The following is a 24980-nucleotide window of genomic DNA, read 5'->3' on the forward strand; positions in this document are numbered from 1 at the left end:
GCAAAGTGAGCAAGGGACTCACGTCTGAGCATACCCTGCCACACTTATGGCGGCCAAAAGAGGTACAAAAGGGGGTGGTGATGGACGGAGCATCTGAACCAATCAAACACTCACACCCAGTCAAAAGATCTGGGTTTGATCCATCACCGTTCTTTAGCCCACTCTGCCACCCCAGTTCAGACATGGCTATATGCAAATCAGTCTGACCCTGTGCCTCCGCCCACTGATTAATTCGCAGGGCCAGGCGGGGAATCAATCGCGCATGGGCGGACCGCAGCAGTTATGATGAACCCAGCTCGTCATAAGCACAGCTCTACTTTGACTCATGACGAGCTGAGCTCGTCATTAGCATGGAAGAGGTTAAACGGAGGTCAACAACTGAAATCGTACTTCACCACGGCACGAGCAGTGATTGCACTGCAGGCCCAGGGTCGAACTTTCTTTGTACTGTGAGAGATTGATGGCACATGAAAATGTTTAAATGCTACATGTTGTGGGCTACATGTGGTTGACCTGTTGTATGTGTCTGTCAGAAAGCCATTCTGCAGAAACAAGGGGAGGAAATGGATAAAACCTGTAAAACAATCTGCTTGAGGATGTTCTGTTTAGAATGAATTTAATATGGGGCAGTGCTTTAGATGGAAAGAAAAGTGCAGTTACCAGAGATGTGGACTAGGGAATGGACTAAGGGGGGGGCAGGGCTATGGGGCGGGGCTATGGGCAGTGCTAAGGAACGAGGCCAGAGGCACACATTTAATTTGATTTAGGTTTAATTGGTGTGCAGATATGCACACCGCAGACAACACTCACTCATACAAGAACATGCACAGGGAAATAGAGGCACTTGTGCATGCAGACAGAGTATTTAGTTCATATGTTTTAAGAACGCATACTCTGATGTCCGCATTACTACACCTTGATTCCCCGACCCCCGCCCACCCCCACTGCTGTGCTACAGTGTCATCATCACCACCTTTCTCTTCGCTCTGGCTCCAATCAAGTGCTGCCCTACTCTGCGATGGCAGCCGGAAGCCTACTCTAAGGTTTCCATAGTCAGGAGATGTGCTTCTTAGCAGGCCCTTCTCGCACACCTACAGTGGAATTGTAAAATTACTATTCCCACTCCATCAAGTGCAACATTAAGGGAAGTGTTAGATAGCGGGTGGATAAAAATTACTATTCCCACTCCAGTGAGTGCAACAGTAGGGAAAGTGTTGGATAGCGGATGGGTAAAAATTACTAGTCCCACTCCAGTGAGTGCAACAGTAGGGAAAGTGTTGGATAGCGTAGGGGTAAAAAATAAAATACTTATAAATTAAAGCATTTTTGTAATTAAATAATGAATTATCATAAATGAACAATAAATTAATTAAAAATACCAATAAATAAAAATTAATAATAACTTTAATAACAATACATTACTTCCCACCCTATTCCCCAATAAACACACAACCCACTCCACACAAAATTTCACACAATTAATATAATTATCAATTGATTAATTAATAAAAAGTAATTACCAATTAATAATGAACAATACATTAATTATCAATACCAATAAATAAAATTTAATAATTAAATTGCTTCCCACCCAATTCCCCTTTAAACCCACAACCCTCTCCTAAAAAAAGGAAACTTTTAACATATTAACACATTAATTATTATTATTTAATTTCAAATTATTAACTATGTAATATTTGTTTACACACTCAACATAATTACCAATACATTATTATGTATTATTAATCAAATTATAATTATTAATTAATTAGTTAATTAACACAATTAACAATATAAATATTTAAATACACAATTATTAATTAAATAATTTACATTAAATTACTTCCCACCCTATTCCCTATAAACCCACAACCCGCTACGGAATAAAATTACACAAAAATGAATTAACATATAAATAATTAATTCAAATAAAATCTTAATTAATATATTATAATGAAATTACTTCCCACCCTATTCCCCTATAAACCCACAACCCGCTACGGAACTAAAGTACTCAAAAAGAATTTAACATAAAATTAATTACTTTAAATGGCATGCCAGAATGTGGTAATGGCTGCAGGAACCTTCAAGGCCATTACGTGCTTTTATAGGCGCATGCTGACCGAGGGGCTAGAGCCGTTGCGCGAGCTGCAGGGGAAATGGGAGGCAGACCTAGGCAGGGAGATCCCGGAGAAGACATGGGCCCAGCTGGTTAGGAGGGCTTGGAAAAGCACGAGGAATGGGCCCAGCTGGTTAGGAGGGCTTGGAAAAGCACGAGGAACGCCAGATTTCAATTGGTGCAATTTTATATCCTGCATAGAGCGTACTTAGCACCTGCAAAGATTAACCAATATTTTGGAACGGACACTGCCCAGTGCCCGAGATGTAGTTTAGAGGGGGCAAACCATCCAGCATATGATGTGGGGGTGTTCATGTTTGGGAGCATATTGGGAGGAAGTGATTGATTTGCTTTGTGGAATAACTGATCTTAAGGTGCAACATGATCAGGGCACTTGTTTACTGCACTGGTTCCCGCATACCTCTAAAACGAAGGTGACGAGCAAGTTTATTAGGTAAGAGAGAGATTACTGCGCACTGGAAATCACCAAGAGCGCCCAGCATGGGAAGATGGAGGGTGGAATTACTCAAATGGGCATTGAGCGAAGGTACACTCAGGCTACAACAGGTCCTGCGAACTAATAAAGAAAAGGCGCTGGAAGCAGCAAGGGCATAGGAGGGCTTAGATGCAGCACTACAGGTGCCTGAGATGGACTCAGATGAGGTTTCGGCCCTGGAAGGTCAAATGGGTTCGCCAAGTTCCACAGGACTGGTAGAGTAACACTGGGTATACTCTGTGGAAAGATTATTGGACTCCAATAAAAGTATGTTAGCCTGTACTGCACTACTGCTGTTGAATTACCTGTCTCAGGAGAATCAGATGCTCCTATCTATATACACCGCAAGTAGTTAAGGCACACCGGTGGTAGGGGAGGGGTGGGGGGAGTAGCTTGAGACTTTCTATGATATCATTCAATTGTTGTATCAGTGTTGTGACAATGCTGCTAACTGGAACTGCATGCCTAGCAAGGTCGAAAGTCACTGCATCGCTGAGCTAATTATAATTGAGATGAGCTGTAATTATGTGATAGTCATTAATGTAACCTTTAACCTGCTGTGAAGCCGGAGCTGGGAAAAGGGGCAGGATAGATGGCAGGATCATACAATGAGAATTCGCAATGCTGTCTTAATTGCCAACTGTTATATGAAAATCAATAAAAAATATATTTTAAAAAATAAAAATAAAATTCATTACTTAAAAAAAATTCCAACATACATTACAAACATAATATATACTTTTAACACATATACTAACACTTAAAACACAAACAAAATCGATATTTTTAACAACTATATTATGACTTTAGATATTACTAACTTCAATATCATTAAAAACGATATTTCTCACCTCCATTTCGATATTCTGCACCACTATATTTTTGTAAGTCAATATTTTGGCAATTCTATATTTAAAATTCGATATTTTGGCAACTCGATATTTAAAATTCGATATTTAGACTGTTCACCGACTTAAATATATTGAAAATGATACGCAAAAAGCAATCTCTTTTCAGATAGTTATGTTACATACAGTGTCAATGATCAAATGGATCCAGTGTACATAGCAATGCAAACACGAGGAGAAATCCTATCAATGAAAGAATGCTTTCAAATTAAGTAGACCATGCAGGTAAAACTCCCCTCCCCCTGTGGGGCAATTGTGGTCGCTCACCGTGCACACTCTCTTAGGTGAATGCATGGGTTCATCACCACTTTGAAACCTCACCAGCCTGCACTGAGCCAGGATCCAAACCACCAGGACCTGAAGCATCCAAGGGAGGCTAATAATATGTGTTTCAAATTAACGGAAATCGCACAGGGCATCTGTACAAGTGAGTCTTTAAGGGACCCACCCGCAGTTCTATGTCCATAGATTGGACCAGTTGCATCCCCAAGCATATATCTTGGGTTCACTCGAAAGTGCACAGCTGACAGCAGTATACAGGCTGCACACAGTTCCAGACAGGAGGAAGGACAAGAACCAGTTGTCATTCGGTTTTTGAAGAAAGGGTGCACCAAAGGACTGCATCATTCTCTCATGACAGAGTAGCGAATGCGGTAGTGCCATCCCCATTTGGACGCGTGATAAAACATCCATTGTGGAGAAAATAAAAGCAGCGTCCTGACAACCAGTAATAGGACACGGTAGGACTCCAAAAATGCTTCCCACCATGAAGTGTATGAAAGATGGAATAACTCCAACGACAGTCTGGAAGTTACTAACCAACCCAGAGCCAATTGGTTTATTAAAGTTTGCTACACCCGCGGTATTGGAAATGTTAAAAATGCAGTGTACAAGCTCCACAAAATGGTGTGGGAGATTGATGCGAAGTAGCGACTTTATCTCAGAGGAAAACATTGCAACTTGATGATCAAACATCTCTTGTGTAGATGTTAAGGCCACTTCCTTCTGAAACAATTAGGCTTTCATTCTTCTTAAAGCACCAAAGTTCTCATTCGAAATTTTAATCGAAGGCCAAATTGTTGCATCCCTAACCGAACGGGCAGCTAGAAAAAAATGCTTGTGTACAACAGGTCACAACCGCAGAAACCATCACCAGATATGATATTCTCGGTTTAATCCTGCAGCAACCTTGATCATTTAACATCAAATAGCTCCTATTGGAAAGCAATATGAATGCTGGACGAATTACAGCAGCTGGGGTAACCTTTCAGATAACATGACAAGTTCGCCTTGGACGCATTGCATACGCCGTGGAATGTAACCTCCTTGCAAACTAAAGAATGGCCTAATGTATTCTTGATGTTTATACAACTAAGAAAAACAACATTCTTACCATTCCTATAATAATAAGTGAAAGATAGGCTCCATGCCTCATGTACAAACCCTTCTCCTAGCGCTTTGTATCTGCCTACTTGATGGTGTTGCAAGTAGTATTTAAAGTGAAAAGTTGAAACTGGCAGAGAAATAAACCTGTGTATTATCCAATCTGCTCATTATTGCCTCTGCAAAAGTAAATGGTAACTGTTCTAACTTTTCTATGTGTAACACAATGTATGTTGCATCTTTTCTAGCCATAGTGGTCTGTTCTTTTGTTAGATTGTATGGTAAAACAAAACGAGTGGCATTTATGTACTTCCATGGAACATGACCAGTGAATAGTCTGTACAGTCCAACTTAGTAGCATGATAGACTTAAGTTGTGATTGACCATGTTGCAAAAAGGACATGTCACCCTGTATGATGTCAATACCAGATGACACAATTTTGCCCAGAGAATATATGCTATTGGATAATGTAGTCATACCATTGTCAACTACTGGTAGAGCCTTCTCTAAATTTGCTCTGTCAATTTCACTTATTCTCTCAGCAGCTTTCTACTTTTTAACTTTCCACACTTCATTGTATATTACAAACAGAAAGCGTTTTTGGCATGGCTTTCGAGGACCTAACAAAAAATCATGTAAGAGCATGCACCAGAAAGAGGAGACAAGTACTGTTTCACTTCAGACAGTGTTGTATGTTCTAGCCACTCTTGGCCCAACTTTCCAATGCTGTATGTTGTGACCGCTCCGACGTGTTCTGTCTACACGTAATGTGGGTCTGGCCCATTTATCCTGAACCCCTTAGTGCTACCCAGGAAACATGCCTGTCATCCATTAGTATCTAATGGCCACACCAATCATCCCTCTGAATTGGAACATAAACAATTGTACGTCCCATTTCTAAGCATGTTGTCAAACATGTCCTCCGTGTAATTTGTGAATTGCTCCCAATTCCAAAAGCGTGCAAAAGTGGGAATTTTTGGTGTATATAGATCTTTTATCTTGGCCAAGCTGAGACAGGACGTCTGCTGCACAGTTTTATTCAGGAAAATTAGTTGGTTTGAGTGTGAGGCATGATCTAAATAAAGCCTTGTTCCCCTAAACCTGCCAATCTCAAGTTCCCCATATAGATTTTAAATCAAAATTGTCTCACCAAAAGTCATCCCTTGTGTAGACAAACGGGAAATGAAAGATGCAGAATAAATCAACTTTGTGCCAGTGAGCATATTTGTCTTCGATCTGGAAGGTGTCAGTTTATAATATTAGGACTGTGGGTCTGTTGGATTGTGACCTGAAAAATATGCAAACGTCTTTGAAAATGTCTTTGAGCTACCCTGTGGTGGTGTTGGGCAATGTTTCCATTGGTTGTAATTAAATACTGCATGCGGAGTGCTTACTTTGTGTAAATAATGGTGATCATAATGGTGAAAGTAGAACATTTTATCCTAAAGAGATGTCCCATCATACATTTCTTTGAATACTGTGTAATGCTCTAAATCAGCAAGCCTTTCATGCACTGTGTTAATGTCCTAATCATCAGAGAGAGTGCCAGGACTGATGACATCATTTAAAGACATCCTAGAAACACATGGAACTTGTAAAGTTTTTATTGGTCTAAATATATCATAGGGTACTATATCCCAAACAATTACATCAGGAACCAGAACAGCTGAATTGTTCACCATGGAAAGGTTTCTCTGCACTTTGTGTGATGAAGAATGAGTCTTCAAAATCTCATTTACCAGTTCAACCACGGAGCGTTCTGGGAGATATTCAGAAGCAGGGAAAAGACAGTCGCAAAACCAATCCAAATGAAGAGGCATAGTAATGAAATTGTAATCAAAACGTAAATCCATGGAGGGTTAAGGCATGGCGTTTTGAGCCAAATAAAAACCTCTTGTGCTCCTCTTTGTGGAGGTGGGTCTTACGAAGCTGAAGAGAAGTCATTAAAGTTGACAAAATAGCCAGAGGGTGTTTGTACAAACGTGGGAGGCTTTGAAGCTTTGTAGAACTGGTAGCTGACTCCAATGACTGTGTATTGTAGACACCATCATAGTTTGCTTTCAGAGTTGAAATCTGTGTATTCATATTTGAAGATCTAACTGGAAGTAGTGACACTTCAATGTTAGCTGTCCCCTGCCGGGGAGGAGAAACTTCCACTTCATAGGGAGTCCGACCACCAAAGGATTTTCTAGGCAGATTGTTTAAGGCTCTCTGTACCCCATACAGGTGATGGGCACAACTGCGACCTGAACCTAGTACTCTAGCTGTTAAAGACTGCTTTAAGTCATATTTTTTCCTCTCCACTACTGTGTTTCCTTCATGATAGTAGGGGCAGGAGTAATGCACATCCACATCTAATTTCCCATGGTGTCTCTGTAAGCCCCCGAGGCAGACACTGGACCCTGGTCCGATGTCAGGAGTTTTACTTGAAGTTTCCTTGATTCTTCACATGAGCAGAATGAAGACTTTTCCCAATGCCTCTCTAAGTTCCCCTCCACGCTCCCCAAGAATATTTCAAGGAGAATGAAGGAACTCCCAGGGGGGAAAGGGGAATGGGATAAAGAAGAGACAGCCTTGTGTTCTAGTCTTGGGAGTCTTCTCTGAACCCCTACTTCTTGTAACTTATTGCGCAGTTTCAGTTTAGGCACTGCAACACAAATGAAACCAATACTAATTCTAAAACAAATCCTGGCTTATCTTTAATGAATATTCTATTGCTAATATTACGTACCCCTGGAAGACTGAGCTATTGCCTCTCTTCTATATAATTGGATGTGCAGGTTTTCTCATTTCTTATCACCTTAAACAAATAAACAATTACTAAAGTCTGAACAAGCCTAGCTTACGTATTCTATGTATGTTATGCAACTAACTCTTACATAGCAATTACAGTTTTACGAAGTATTTTCTTAGTTGAGCGATCCTAAAATAAATGAACTCTGAACTGACTTATTAACGCTCTAATTATCTTTTAATGACTGTGGAAAGGATAACAAACTAAAACCTTTGTTTTTATTTCGCAGGTTCACAGAATGGTGAATACCCAGTGGAAACAGGAAATCCTTGTAAGTGCTCTCTCTATAAAGTCTAACAACTAGTCTTATTTCTTATCTAACTAATGGTACTTGCGTGACTGGATACTTCTGTGTTTTCAGTAGCGAGACGCTCTGGAATGTGACCGGAAGGCTTGCCGACCTACATCTGGCCCAAAGTGATTTGCCGAGTATCACAGGATGTTCAGCGTGGTTGCCGAGGCTCAAACCCAGTTCCCCAGATTCGAGGTTGACCGCCCTAGCCGTTAGGCCAACTCCTCTGTGCTAATGAGTCAATAATGACACACAAATCGAATTTGAAAAGGCTACGGCCCTTTTTACAAGTTAGGTGGAATAGGGTGGGTAATACCATTACACCAGCATGAGGTATTTAACATGTGTGAAAAGTACTTCCTATTCCAAAAGTTCTGCTTCAAAATTAGGCATAGCATTGGGAATTAGTATTTAACACACCATATTTCACATATCTTGTGTTTTTCTTGGGCCTTTTTCCCAATAAACTTCAGGTTGGAGCTGCCAGAATTGTCATAGGAAAATTGAGGGGGTTGAAAATGATCACCAAAGTCGTGCTTCGGAATTGAGCCCATAATGTATAAAGAGTGCATTAAGGCTCTCATTACAAGTTAATGGCTAAATTCTGATTCCTGTACAAACAAGAGTTTGCACAAGGATCAGAATTATGAGTTGGGCAATAATTATCAGGCCTTCACAGTTTTTATTTGATAAATTCTGGCAGGTCAGATCTTTTGATCTGCAGATATTCATCACAAAATTCATAATTTTGATATGTGCGGTAACACAAGTTACTGCACATATTGTAATTTATCGACCAATGTGTAATGAGTGACCCTGGGAAATTTTGTGATAAATACCCCACCCTAGTTTGACTGACATGTGATGAAGGAGAGCTCTGGAGTTGAGATTCAAGGGACAGACAATTTCTCACACTGCCTGGCAGTGAGTCACAAAAACATGCTAGCCAAATCCACTCCTCTGCAGAATGCGCTGAGCTATGGTCACATATATACCATCTTATGTTCAAGCGTGTGAAGGAGAAATACACAGCTGTTAAAATATTGGTAGTACTCAAAGAAAAGAAAATGCTTTTTTTTACAATTGAGGAGAGAGGAAAGGCAAGAGTGGGGATGTTTGCCTGTCTGAGAGAGAAGGAGGGCTTGGGTAAGGGGAGGTAATGCAAGGAAATACATGCAGAAGAGCCAAGTAAAAAGACAGCGATGAAGAGGAGCGAAATGGCATATGAGATATGCAGATGGAGGTTTCTAGAAGGATGTCAGTAGAATAAGGAAGCATTTAACAAAATATAGTGAAGGTGATGGAGAAGAACAGGATTGATTGAGCCACTCCGAAGACGACTACCCCTGCCACAGACATTAGTAATGTTTAATTTCTAGGCTCATACGTTCAGACATATTCAGTTTTTATTATTCACAACAAATATTTATTGTTACCCATTTATTTGAAATACATAACAACTACTGGCAAACACAATAGGTCTGGCAGGGGAAAATCCACTGTTTCTCTCAAGATGAAGTTACCAAGACATATAGAAAGCTTCAGAGAAGCCCACGTGCAGGGAAAGTGAGACATGCATCTTAATTTTCATCATGTGCCTCTTAGAGCCGAACAGATGTACAGTTTTGGGCATAATAATAGGTCATAAAGGGTTTGTCAGACATATCATCCGTCTTGCTGTACTCAAAGAAGATGCTGATGTTTTTAAAGTGTTGCAGCAAAAACACTTTTTTCGGTTTTCTAGCACTGGACCCATACAAGTGCGTATACTACTAACCTCAGTCTCTTCACTCAGAATCTATATTTTACCCACAGAGGCACTGGTTCTCAGATGGAGCTTTCTTTGTCGTAGTGAGGGGGATAATTCAGGATGTCCCACTGTAGGTCACCCAATAAGGACCAATAATTGGTAGATTACTCACAAAAATAATCAATGACCCTCTCTATCATGCATTTAGACATAAGATAATTGGTAAGCACAGTTTCTGTAGACAGAACATTAAGACTAAAAAAGACTCAGACACATTTAGATAATGTGGTTATTGTATTAAAGATCCAAAATCAATGAATATACGGAGTGACAAGAATACTTTATTGTGTGATTACCTAAAATCATTTACAAATGCAATGCATATTACTTTCGTGATTAAAATGATAGGTTAGTAAAATGACATTTAAAAAGGGGGTTTTGAAAACAGCTAGTAACTTATACATCCGTCAATCAGTTGAATGTTTTTAGTGCATCTAATGGACAAAGCATAGTGCACGATGAAACAGTGATTATAATAAATTTGTAATATTTGGCATCAGGCTTCATAAGTCAGTGCCCTGGTATTAGTACATCTTAACCGTATGGCTTAATGCAAGATCACTAATGGCCATGCTGTACAGTGATGTTAGTGCTCAACGACAGTAGGCATGTAGTTAAAGTATTATTATTCTGTTATTTTTTGTTCTCGCGTTTGGCATAAAGTCTTTCCAGCTACGGCAAAGAACTTCCCGGCACGTGCGAGCTCCATTGGTCGTGGTATATATAAATGTTAAAGCCTCCTTGCATGTTCTTACTTTGTTTTGGATGAACATTGTTCTTAAGTGTAGGCGCCTTGGGCTTAACAAGGCTGGACAGCAACAGATGACATGCTCTGCCATCTGTTGCTGTCCAGCCTTGTTAAGAAGCTCAGTCATGAGCCCAATAGCTTGAAATATAAAATCACACATCTAGCCAAAGTAAATCTAATTCTAAATACAAACATCCATAAGAGGATGGTTCCTGAGTTAGGAATTCCTACCAACAACAAAGTCAGGAGAATGATGAACAAAAGTCTCCTAGCATGGCTAAAGGGACTAAGTTGAAGTTCACTAAAGGAAAGTCCCTGGACAAGGGGAGTGGAGCATTAATCGGAAAGTTCAAGTCTGGTCTCTCACCAAACTGCTCCAAATCATCCAGCATGCAAGTTCATCAACAAGGGCGAAAAGGCAAGGGGCATGTAAAGATAGTCTGGCAGGCAGGTTGGAGGCGAGGAAAAGTGAAGGGGCAGCCTCAAATGGCAAAACACAAATCGCTGCCTCTTCCTAGGGGAAGCACGTGTTATACTTCAAAACTGTTCATTGTGACATCAGTAGTCACTATACAATGGTCTGATCAACGTGTGACCATTCTTCCATTCTTCAGGTACAAATTAATACTCAAGCATACTTTCCCATGCTCATCTTGAGAAACGACTGTCCATTCCATCCTCACAGGTTAGTTGACAAAGACCTTATTTACTTTGTTGGTCTTCATGGAGTAGGTCAAGAAGTCAGGTTCCCACCAATTCACACACAAGAAAATAATAAAGACGTGTCTTGTATCATGTTCCCTCTCCGCGTGAATTTGCCGAAGCAAATTTACACGGAGGGGGAACACACTGCAGGACGAAGGCTGTAACAGAGAAGCACACCGCGAAGGAGGAGGTTATATTTGACCCCCGCAGCTGTGAAGAGCATTGTTCCATATATTGAAAAACTCAACCACTTAATAAAGTGTTGACAGCAGGCATTTCCAATCAATTGAGCCTCATACAACAATAAAATACTCTGCCGATTGTTATCCACTAAATATGAAGGTGGTAGTTCAACATTTTTAAATAGTCCCATCACAGTGTCTGACTGGGAGACTGGAGATTCAACGATTCTTTAATAGGAGTAAAGTCCCTATATTCTAAAGGACTAATAAAAAGCAGGGATCAATATAGAGAAAACTGAATCATATATATGTCTTGATAAAGATGGAATGAAAATGGAAAAAAAACATCGAAACGTGTCAACGCTATTCTGGTGACATAATCCCTGTTGGAACGCGGTTGTGGGATTGTACAAATAGAAGTCTTACAAGATCGCACCTTCATATATATGAGGTATTTGTACAAACAATGACAACTGCAACTGTCTGATACTGTGTTTTCTCATGTGGGTTTGTAATGTATTTTTGTTTTGTGTAATGCATAATATATGTTACAGTGATTTTTATAAAATGTACTACTGATTTTTTTTAAAAAGAATTTATGAATTCATTGTTTTTATTTTTTGTGATTTTTAATAAAACAGATGTTTGTAATACGTCAATTTTATGTGTTAACCTAATTTGATTTGCTTATGTGGGTTGAGATCCTTTGATACAAGAGTGTAGAGATATGAATGTGGTGTATTCAGTTGTTTTCAACTAATAAGGGTCTAGATGGTATTAATGTTTATGTCTGAAGGGAACTTTTTCTAAACTTATGAAATATGCAGTCTAATGAAAAAGGCAATTCCAAACATTTTAAAGTTAGCATTTATTATTTAGTAAAATAAACTCCCTATTAAGTTCAAGCATACCGAAAAAAATCAAACATATTATATAAAAGCATTTTGTAATGTTGTCAGTGATTATTACACATAAATGTTCAACTTGAATTATGGGCTACTACCAGAAATTTAAAAAAGTACCTTTAATGGAAACTATTTCTAAAAATCATTAAAATCAAATTATTTCTATAGTTATAAGATCTTTATAATGTTAAGCAGTTAAACTGAAAGTTTCAGTCATATAGCACATTGCATACATTAATTGCATGATTTTCAAATTTTTATGTCGCTCTACAATGAAATCAGCAGAAATCCTAAGTTTCATTATTAATTTTTCATGACAACTTTCTTAAACACATATGGTGTTGAATGAATAAACATTTTAAATTCACTATTTGATTAATCCTACTGTTTCTACCTATTTAAGCACCCTTTTATGGTGCTGGTGTTTTAACTTTTCTCAGTTTCTGTTTCGTTTTTCTAGTCATGTGCAAAGTGCACATTTGTGTTTTCAATGGCAAGATTAGTTTATGTGTCTGATAAAAAATAACCTCCTTTTGTACTTCCTCAAGCACCTCTGAGGGGAATCAAGCCATTACAGAATTCCACATCAGATCATCACAAATCACAGTTTTGTTGTCTTAAGCCTTTTTCTTCTAGACGGTTCCAGAAATGTCATTTCATTGAAATATTTACATTGTTCGTCTTCTAGTTCAAGATCTGATCTTCTTCTTTTCACTCCTCGTGTATTCTTTTTATATTTACAAAATCTGATGGATAATGTCTTCAGCATTATGTACAAAGAGATCACCACTGATGGTCTAAAGACTAACATCACTATTCCATTACCTAACTTACCCATCCAGTTGCTAACAGCTGACAATTGTTTCCCTATTATTTCCCAGACACCATCAGATTTTTACCCTTTCAATTCTTTAATAAAGTCAGTAGTGTTTTTAATATAGCTCTCCAAATCTCTGTTATTATCCGGTATGTAGGTGCAACATTGTTGGACCTTTAACAACCGACAGACTCTGCCCTCCTTCAAGAGAAGGATGTCAAGGGCAAGTTGATTTTGCATCACCTTCAAGCTTATTGAAATCATTTCAATATTTACAACAGAAAATCCTCCAGCTGTACTGGTGGCTAATTTATCAACTATAGTGGAAAGTTTTCTAATTTTATGTGAGTTTAATGCTACTCCAACAAAAGGTATTAAAGCTCCAAAACTATCACCTATTTTTTCACTTGCACTTACACTTCACTTCATTCTCCTGTTCTGCACTTTTAATTCTCCTTCAAGTTGTTTCACTTGATACATTTTTGAAAAAACAATTCCCACGTTACAGCTTCTATACCAAACCCCTGGGTAATTTATAAAAAGTATTCTTTCCACAAATATAATATACTCCAGGAAAGATAGGATCAACTCCTTCTAAGCACCTTCCCCAGTTTTCCGAAACATCAAAAGTATGTTCACAGTCACTAAAACCTACAAATTCTGTGCTAATGTTTGAGCTTTTTCTGTATAAACAAAGCTTCCCTTATGTTGCTAGTTTAAAGCTAAAGTTGCCATCCCCTCTACTATTTTATTTTCTACTTTTGGAAAGTTCCAAAGAGTTAGTTTAGGAGGTATAGCAGTATTAACTGTTGAATTACCTCATCTACTTTCCACTATTTCTTTTCAGCTCTCCCTAAATTACATGTTAGGATATTTCTATGTTCATAAGCCATGTCCAAAGATTGAGTTGTTCTAAATACATAGCTCATTGTTTCAGTGAATAAAGCTTCAGGATATGGGTTTAAAGATTTTTAGTACAGTAAGTTCAGAAAAGATCAGATCTTGATTTGAATATTAATATTGTAAGCAATCAGTACGATAAAACAAGCTGGTCAATACATTGCAAGAAATTCCATATGTTAACGGTAGACTATGATAGGTAACACCCTCGGCAACTGATGCAAGTAATTGCATAAATACGTAGCATTCACAAGCATCCATTGTGTCATTGTATTTGTTTAGTGACCTAGTGTCAACATTTAGTGAAAGATCAGTTTTTGAAAACTCAAGATATAAATTGTTATCATTCAAAGCGTTAAAACTAGTGCTATAGGTTGCAGCGGGTACCCAATTCGGGAGACCTGCACACTTCACAGTAGTGTTGGTAACCAGGATCACTTAGTAGGGCCCCCTCCAATGGGGTTCCAAGCAGGATTTCTGCATATGCTTCTACACAATTATCCGGTCGCCAGGACTGAGGTCATGGCACTGCTCCTATTGAGTCGCAGGGGCAGACCCTCCAACCTGGTGAAAGAATGTACCACATCAGCCAAACCTTTGCAATAGTCGAAAATCAAATCATATGTAATGTTGACGAAAGCATTTGCTGGAACAGCTGGCTGTCTTATTACTTGGCTGATAATTATTTCATGGGGTGACATTCCGGTCCCCCTGTCTGGTGCACTTCTCAGACTCATCAACACAAGAGGCAATGCATAGGGCCACTTCAAAGACGCTGAAGCACACACCCTCGCCAATCTGTATTTCAATGTGCCATTTATTTGCTCCAATAATGCAGAAGCTTGTGGATGGTAACTGCAATGGAGCTTCTGCTCAACTTGAAATGCTGCACATAACATTTTCAGGACCTCTGTTATTAAAATGAGTTCCTCGGTCTGAGTCAAGAGAAGTCAGAAATCCGAACCATGGAATCAACTCTCTCAACAATTTAACTATTATAAGACTGTCATTTCTTCATATTCGAAAAGCTTCCACACGTTTTGAGAAAATGCAAACAATTACCTGCTCGCACCCAACGTTGCCGTTTAGCTTCTGTCATCTCTTCTTGTAGTCATCTAACCTTTTTCCAGTTATATATCGCACTTAACAACACGTTGCAATTAGTGATGTCTGATGTTTCATTATTTAAATCCCCAATAAAGGTTTGGGAATTTATGGAGAAATATTTGGCCATTCCATCAGCATATCTATTGCCAATGGTCACATAGTCAGTGCTTTACCTATGGACTACCCACTTGACTGCTGAAATTTGAGCAGGCAATTGTAGGGACCACAAAAGGTTCCTTACACTTTCTCCATTTTGTATTGGCGATCCGGAGGAAGTCATGAACCCTTGCTGTGACCACAATTGCCCAAAGTCATGTATGACTCCAAAGCCATACTGACTATCTGTAAAATTTGTTACTCTTAGTTGTTCTGAAATGGTACAAGCTAGCGTCAAAGCAATCAGCTCGGCAACTTGTGCTGAATACACTCCTTGCAACCAGGACGCTTCCACAATACCTTCAACTGTACAAACGGCATAAGCAACTTTCAGATTTCCTTCATTATCTCGCAAACAGGAACCATAAACAAACAACACATGATCAGATTCAGGCAACAGGTTCATCCAGTATATCACATCGGAGCTTTGTACATAACTCAGTCACATCCAAGCAATCATGTTCAACTTCATCAGTAACTGTTTCGTTTATTGGCAGTGGCAACAGAGAAGATGGGTTCAATATGGTACACCTTTTACGGGTAAAATTCTCTGTGCCCAAAAGAATTTGTTCATACTTTGTAAGTTGACTATTAGTTAAATACTGTGTCTCTGTACGGATCAACAGTATTTCCACTGAGTGATGCACAAACACAGTCAGTGAATGTCCCATGATTATGCTCTCACACTGCTCAAGACCAACACATGCAGATACAACCACTTGCAAACATCTAGTGAACGCTGCAGCCACAGAACCAAGAGTCGTCAAAAGGTAGACAATAGGCCAGCGTTTGCTTCAGCACATCTGTGTCAGTACTGAAAGAGTTCAACCTTCCCTTTCACTGCAAAACACCACAAAGCATTTCTTGCAATCAGGCATTTCCCAAAGCCGGTGCCCTACAAAGGCATTCCCGCAGCTCAGTGAAGGCAGTCATGCTGCTGCCATCCCAAGTTACGGGATCAGACATGTCTTTGTGTGTCAACCTCTGAAGAGGTTTTGCTGTCAAGGAAAAGTTTGGAATCCATTGTTGACCATAGCCCACCATTCCTAAGAACATGCAGACTTCTTTTTGGGTTGTTGGCGGACTCATGTTAAGGATCCCAGATATTCATTCTTATGACACTTCCCTTGCTCCTTTCAATGTGGGGTCCTAAGTACAGGACTTCAGTTTGGCAAAACGTGTACTTTATGTTCACTTTCATCCAGAGGAATCAAAAGGACAATGGTATAAGTCTTGCAAGCTTCCTTAGTTTAAGGCCACCAGCAGGTCGTCAATATACTGTAATAGCCCTGAGTGATTTGCCATTACCATACTCAAGATTCTTTTTGAGCATCTGATTGAAGACTGAGGGCCTTCCGTATAACCTTTGGGACTCGGCACTATGCCAAGACACGATAGCCGAAATGGTGAGCATTAGGCTCTACAAGCCCATAATGGGAGAATTACATGGGCTTCCCATTATCTCCTTCAGTATCCCTGCTCAATCATTAAGTCGATCATAGGAGTAATTCCGGCAGTAGTATCTGGAGTCATATTGTACTGTGGGATTCTTGGACAGTCTGCATTGGGTTTCTTTTTTTTGTTTTTCTTTTTTTTTATTGAGAATTCATAAGACACAATGAAAAGGCAACATGCACATTATCCAGAAAATACAGATATATTGTAAATACATTTATCCAGCAATATCTAAAAGAAGAGATATACAAAAAAGCGAAAGAGAGACATTAAAATCCCATTGGTTAAAATCTGATTAAATTGATTCAATTAATTGATAAACCAGGAACATTAAAACCAATTGGGCATCCGGATAAGACTTGATACTTGAGATATCAGAAATAAAACAAGATATATCGAGAGAGGGAGGCCGAGAGGCAAAACAGCAGTTATATACAATATCATACACTATGAGACAGTTTAGCCCCACAATCGACCACCTACAGCCTATTGGCCCGCCAGGCGGCCACCGGAGCCCAAACCTTCAGCCCCATTTCTCTTGTTTTTTACCATTAAACTCGTACAGGGCCACCTCAACATTATGCATTCCTAGGAATCTAGACATCCACATTTGAAAAGTTTGGGGCCTCTGTATCTTTCCAGGCAGCTGAGATTAATATACGGAGTACGGCTGTAGAAATAAAAACTAAAGCTTCAGTCTGAGTATTAAGATTCAGTTTACTTTCGCATCCTGCAATCATCAATGTTGGGGATAGATTAATTTTAACATCTAGCAGCCCCTACCAGAATACCTCGATCTCCTTTTTAATCGGTTCAAGTTTCTCACACTGATAGAACATGTGTATGAGATCAGCTGGACCTTTTGAGCATCTGGGACAACTGTTGTCTGACCTTTTGCCCCAATCAAATAGCTTGGAGGGGGTGTAATATAGGTTAAATAACGTTTTAAAGTGTTGAGCTCTCAGATTAGAGGAACGTAAAAAACTTTTATCCATTGATAGAGCTCCATCAAGGTCTATATCCGAATCCTCCAATTTAGCGGCCCAGGCTGCCTCTGTTTTAACCATATCATCCTGAGTTCCCTCTATAAATATCCTATTCCCTTAATTATTCGACCTCCCCCCTTCAATAATCCAAAATGCTGCACCTCTTACCTAGAGTAATGTGAGGCTTCCTTGATTTAATTGTATTAACCACCTGAGCATACTTATAATCCTGACTGCCCTGGAGGGAGTACCTCTGTTTCAGATCTTCTAGAGATCTACACTCATCCCTCACCATGATATGTCCCAATGTCAGGATACCCTGTCGCTCCCAGTGTTTCCAGCAACCATCGTTGCACAAATTAGGAAAAAGGCCAGAGTTCCAAAGGGGAGTGTGGGGGTTAAATCTAGGGATTCCCAGGAATTTCTGAGCTGCCACCCAGACCCCCCATATACTTTCCAATGTTTTATACCTTGACTTTTTATAATACCGTCTTTCTGTTCTCCTTAATAATACCCCGGTTGCCTCACTACCTAATGCCAGCTCAAAAATAGAGGGGATAACATCTTGCCTATTGGAAATGTTTGCTTTGTTTCCCACGGGATCAAATAATATAGCCATCTGCGTGAGGAGACAGGACCAATGATAATAACTAAGGTTCGGCAGCCCCAGGCCTCCCCTTTCCTGTGGTAAGGACATGAATTTTACCGATCTTTTAACCTTCCCATATTGCCACAGGAAATTCATGAAAATGGCTTCTATTCCTTTAATAAGTTTTTCCTCTATCATGAATGGGATCGCCCGAAATTTGTATAAAATCTTAGGGAACATAGTCATTTTGATGACGTTGGCTCGCCCTATTATTGAAAGATACAGTGTATCCATTCTTTTTAAATCTGCCTCGATTGATTTCATTAGGGGGATACAATTATCTCTGATAATATACTCTGGCTGTGCATTAATCGTTACCCCCAGATACACCTCCGAATCGACGAACCTAAAGTCTGATTTGGCTATATTCTTAGAGCACAACACCTGGGTCTTTCCCTCGTTTAAGCGATACCCTGACTGTCTCCCGAAAAGCCTCGTAATACTAACCACTTCCCGCAGGGCTACATCGGGTTCTGTGGAAAGGACAGCCAAATCGTCGGCATATGCCAAGATTTTTGTTTGGAATCCCTTAGTAACTACCGGTTTGATTACGGCGTTATTCATTATCTGGCATATTAAGGGATCTATATATAGCGCGAATAAGATGGGTGAACACGGGCACCCCTGCCTCGTCCCCCGTGTAATATGAATCTTCCCAGAACTCTCACCCATCATTTGGATCCCGGCAACTGGGCTAGAATACATTGCCTGAATAGCCTTCCGAAATCTTGGCCCGAACCCCCTTTCCTCAAGTACTCCCCACAGAAAGTCCCACCTAACGCGGTCGAAAGCTTTCTCCGCATCGAGGAGGATCATTGCGACCCCCCCCCTCCCCAGCAGCATGGATGACAAACAGCGTAATAACCCGTCTAATATGGTCCGTAGTTCCCCTACCCGGGATGAATCCATGCTGCCAGGGAGAAACCAGGGTCCCAATGATCCGCCCCAAGCAGGTAGCTAAAATCTTGGCATATAGTTTGTTATCCGTATTTATCAGGGATATGGGCCTGTATGAGCCTGGATTTTCCTTAGGCTTCCCCTTTTTGTGGAACACCACTATATTGGTGTTCATCCATGATTCCAGGATTACGCCTGTATTTATGATCCCATTAATTAGGTCCAAGAAGAGTGGGGTTGTTTCCTCTGATACCCTTTTATAAAACTCCAGGGGTATGCCGTCGGGGCCCGCAGCCTTCCCTGCTGCTAGATCTTGCAAAGCCACCGATAGTTCGTCTAGGGTGATAGATTTTTCAAGAATTTCTCTGTCGCCCTCGATCACTTTGGTTCCCATTCCCGCCCACTCTACCATTGGACTCTCTCCAGTTGGTTCTTCCTGATACAATACTTGGTAATATCTTTTAAAGACATTCAAGATTTCCATCGGCTCCTCATAACTCCGACCCTGCTCTTCTATACGTGTAATAATATTTTTGCAGGCAACCTGTCTGATGCGGAGTGCGAGTGCCCTTCTTGCTTGTTCCCCTGTTTCGTAAAGCCTGCTTCTCTGCGCTTGATATTCCACGGCTGCTTTCTTAGCTAGTTGCTTCTGTATCTCTGCTTTAATAGAGCTTACTCTTTCTAGGCTTTCTATACCCCGCCTCCCCTGAGATATATCCTTTCTATGCTGTTCCTCAGCATCCGGCAGTCTATTCATTAATTGTTCTCTCTCTAAATTAATCCTTTTCCAGTTTTGAGCGGTGTAGCTGGTGGTTTCGGCCCTTAAAGCAGCTTTATAGCTATCCCAAACAGAGTTTCGTGATGCACTGTATCTTTTTGTATCAAAGAAAGCCTGTGACCAATCCTTGATATACTCCGCATAGGTGCTATCTGTTAAGAGCTTCCTGTCAAAGGTCCAGGGCCTATATTGTTTAACCGGCCTATTGGTATCCATTGTTAATATCAAAGGATTATTCGTAGTATGCAGATTTTAACCGTACTCAGCTCTGTGGCAGATATCATAAAGTAGTCTAGTTTGGAATATTTCTGAAATGGGTGTGAAAAATATGTAAAGCCAGGGTTCCCTGGTTCGCTACTCCCCCAGACGTCCCTCAATCCATGCGATTGCATCATTGAGCAGACTGCTCGAAATACCCTGGGTTTACGTCCAGTGTATACGGTTCCCCCCACGAAGTCTGCTGAGATATTCAAATCCCCACAAACCACGATGGGGGCTGGCCACCCAGTCAGTTCCTGCTCCATACAATCAAATGTGTCAGGATCGTCGCTGTTGGCCCCATAGATCCCACAAATGGTGATACCTATGTTCATTTCACATAATGTCCGCCTTAGATCGTTTGACTCCACCTAGACTCACCTTGCCTATGATAGCCACCCCCCTGATAGTTGACGTTTGGGAGGAACAAGAGAGGATCTCATATCCCTTTAAGTTTAGCCAATGTTTTTTCCCCCAGGGCAGGTGAGTTTCTTGTATACACAAGATATCCATCCGTACTGATTTAACAAATTCCTCAAGCCTTCCTCTTTTCTTCCAGTCGTTAAGGCCCCCTATATTCAGAGAACAAATCCTTAGCTTGGACATACTTCTGTCTACATGCTTCCTTCTCTCCAACCAGCCAAATTATCATACTGGAGACATTTTTGGACCATAGATCTTGTTTCAACTTTCTGAGTACAATTACGTTTACATTTGTGTCATAATTTCTTATTTTTACGTTTGCACCCCCCACCACCACCCGCCCCTCGCCTACCCCTCACCCCCTCTACCCATCCACCCCCCACCCCTACCCCCCTGAGCCCCCCTGAACCCTGCACCCTCCCTCGTGAAGCACTCAGACAAGGTCTGTGCATGTGATGGATGCAGTATAGTAGTGAGGACTTCCTTAGTTACTGCTTCATTCCGAAACCTCGTTACCCCAATAATATTATAATAAAGCAATCAGCCGTACTTCTGAAACTTCTAAACTCATGAAGTATACTATACAATTTTAGAGACAGCAAAAGGCTGGATGAAAAGAGCGAGAAAAAAAAAAGAGAGAGCATAAGAAGGGGAAACATGAAAAAATATATATATATATCTGTCCAAAGAATCCAAGTACTCCTGCGCCTTGATTTCTGATGCGAAGTATTGTGTCCGCCCTTCATGAATTATTTTCAGCTGTGCTGGATTTATAAGATATGCCTGCATTTTCTTGTCCTGGAAAGGCTTAATCAGTTGTCGCAGTCTCCAGCGCCTCTCAACCGTAGTATGGCAATAGTCCGGTCGGACAAAGAATGACACCCCTTCCCTTGTTCTTTTAGCGTCTGGTCTTGCTTTTTCGGCAATAGACTGTCTCAGGACGAAATTGCCCAGGAAAATTAGAATTGCCCTGGGTTTATCACCTTCCTTCGCGTTGCGGCGTATCTTAAAGGGAGTTCGGTGTGCTCTCTGGATTTCTCCAGACCAGCTCCAGCTGGCCAGCTCAGGGAATGCTTGCTCAAAAAGTCTAATGACATAGGCTCTTTACATCCGACCCCTCTGAGCCCTCGGGTATGCCCAAAACCCTTAGATTATTCCTCCTGAGCCTATTTTCCATGTCTTCGAGCTTCCATTGTATGTCTATTGCCTGGGCGTCATAGGATTCGACCTTACTGGTAGCAGCGGCGACCTCAGCTTCTGTTGAGACCACCCTTTCTTCCAGATTCGACACTCTGTCCCCAACATTGACACATGCCTTGGACAGTTTCCTCACTACGCCCTGCATTTTTCTCATCGCTGCTTGTGACTTGCGATTATCCTGCCTGGTCTCCTCCCTATGTGCTATGATTTCCTGCTGAATTACTTCAAGCAACAAGAGTTGAGTTGATTTGAGGTTAGGGCTCCCCTGTAACGGTGTTGTAGATGAGTGGTCCCAACTCAGACTCCTTTGGGGCTGTTCCTGTCCTTTCAGAAGGGCGGTGGATTTCACTGCTGTTGACGGGTGGTCCTGCTCAGGATCGCTTTCTGATTCCACATTGCTATCATCTACAGCAGAGCTACGCTCCTCTTCCTCCTCCGACCAGTCTGCCTCCTCTGACACTGAAAAAAAACACTTGCTGGGAACCTTCTCCCTATCCATCTCAGGAGCCAGGATGCCTTTAGCACCCAGGGGGTCAGAATTATCTATAGCGGCTACTGGGTCTTGTGATTCATGATTGACATTGACCCTGGGGCAGCATATTCTCAAATAATAACCCCTTCTCCGTCTCCCTCCTTACTCTTATCCTCCAAACCCACAGTCTGGAGCGCCATGACCAAGCCCGAAACGACCCCCAACGAATTATCAACATCTCCATGGGAAGTGCCTTCGGCTGCCAGGGCGAGGATACCTTCATCATGTTGGGGGGGTTGACTGCCTGCACAGGCTTCCATACAAACACCATCAACAGAGCCCGCTGTAGTTCCATTGTCAGCCCCCTCCGCTTGGTGAGTACTATTACAGTCCCCCGTGTTTACAGCCTCAGTTATTTTAGCCCCCTTCTCCTTACCGCTTCGGGTAAACATCTCTGCAATGGTTGCTGTAGTCTGTTGGGTCCCTTTGCTTGCTTTTTTCCCTGGCTCCTGTGAAGGTGTTTGTATTTTCGCGAGTGCTTCAGCCTCCATTCCTTCACCAGTTACTCCTGAAACCCCATAAGGGTCATTACCAGCCGTCTTCTTCAGAGAGGCTTTGCCCCCGTATTCACTTTTGGGGCCATAGCGCTCCTCTTCGCTGTCTCTCGATCCTCCACGGACTCAAGGCACTCCTGGGGCTCCGTGACCTCCATCTGCTTCGCTTCGCCTGGCTTACTCCGAGCTCCGTTCCGAACTCTACCTCCAGCCCTCTCACGCTGCTCCGCCCACCAGACCCGCCAGAAAACCAGCCAAAGGGAGACAGGAAAGCCCGGATCAAAGCCACCGCCTCACGCCGGACCCCGCAAGATCACCTGGTAAGTTGCAGCTGCATACATCGTGCAACGGGTTTAGAAGCTCCCGTACAGCTGCTAAATGACGTACTCCTCGAGGCTTATCCGACCATATCCTCACTACCTACTGCAGCTCAGCCACAACTACGCGGCCGCCATCTTGCCCCCCCTGCATTGGGTTTCACTGTAATTCAGACTTGTTCAACTAATTTGTTTAGTCTGATATCTTTATCTGTAAAGTCCCTGACTTTAGGTAACCCAGTGTCTCTCAATTCAATCAGTAGATTCTCTTTAGTCAGAAGGGGATACATTCTCCTGTCTGATCTTTGTTGGGCGAGTTTAAAAAAACATCCTCATCATTGATGTGAAATTCAATACCCTTTGGAGACCAATAAATGGAACAATTTAGCATGCACAGTAAGTCACGTCCAAATAAATTCACTGGACTTGAATCACACACCACAAATTGATGTGGATCCTCAAAGAACCCTATCTTAACACAAACTGCTTCAGAAATTGGGGTGTACAACTTTTTATTTGAGTCTCCTACAACATGGATACTTTGAAACCTCTGCTGTTCTTACAGTAGAGTGGGTAGCACCAGTGTCAATGAGGAATGAGACATGATTGCCGTTTATCACTCCGTCCACATATGGACCACTCTGGTCTACATCTAAGGTTACTCAAACCACGCATTCCTCCTCCCCCCTCAGGCACAATTAGGCTGATGGGTCCTGGTTGAAATCGTCTCTAAATCAAATACTGTTGTGATGCATTTTGATTTCGGAAAAAGTTTCTATTTGTCTGCTAACTCTGATTCATATAATACTTTGTACCCGAACATTCTGTTGAGGCATCGGACCTTTGACTGGGATGTATTAAGATTTTGAATTCTCTGTCTTTGTATCTTTTGAGTCTGGACCATGTTATTTCACTGAGTCTGTGCAAACCCTCCATTCTGTATCTGATTTTCAGCATTATTTACATTAAATCTACACTCACTTTTCCAATTCCCAAATTTTCCAGACAAGTGACATGGATTCATTTTCTCCAAAGCTGACACATCATTCCAGAGCAGAGGTCTTCAATATGTGGGGCGCGACCCCCAGGGGGTCGTGGAGTCCTGGGAAAGGGGTCACAGATTCCCAGCTTCACTTGTCCCTGCAAAAAGACAGCCCTCCTGCCCTGGGAAGGCTAATTTAGATCGTTACCAGCTGCTTTGCTTGCCTGAACAAAAGGCAAATGTGCCTTATTAGTTAATCTGCAAGTTTAAAGGATGCTTGGAAGCAGTTCTGGCTCTTTGTGATGACAAAGATTTGTTTTTTTCAATGGAAGTGCAAAGAGTTAACAACTGGGCTTGGAAGTTCCTGCTTTTAATTTTAACTGCATTTACACAGCCCTTAGTGCCCCTAAAGAGGTGTTGAAGGGACAGTTATGTAAAAAATAAATTGCATTCCATAGGTTCTGGTGTTATTAAAATCTACATTTTGAAATCACCATTTTATCATTAAACTATTTGCACATTTTGCAGCATTTTATCTTACCTTTTGTGTAATGCAAGTATAAAAAAATTGACTTACATATTCACAGTGCTTTCTGTCACAGGCTGTGACTTTGTAGCACTAAAAATACACATCACTATTCTACACTGCACCAATCAAGATCTAATTCTGCGGTTCTCTGGTTACA

The sequence above is a fragment of the Lissotriton helveticus genome, chromosome 3_1, assembly GCF_964261635.1.
Source record: "Lissotriton helveticus chromosome 3_1, aLisHel1.1, whole genome shotgun sequence".
NCBI classification, from domain to species: domain Eukaryota; kingdom Metazoa; phylum Chordata; class Amphibia; order Caudata; family Salamandridae; genus Lissotriton; species Lissotriton helveticus.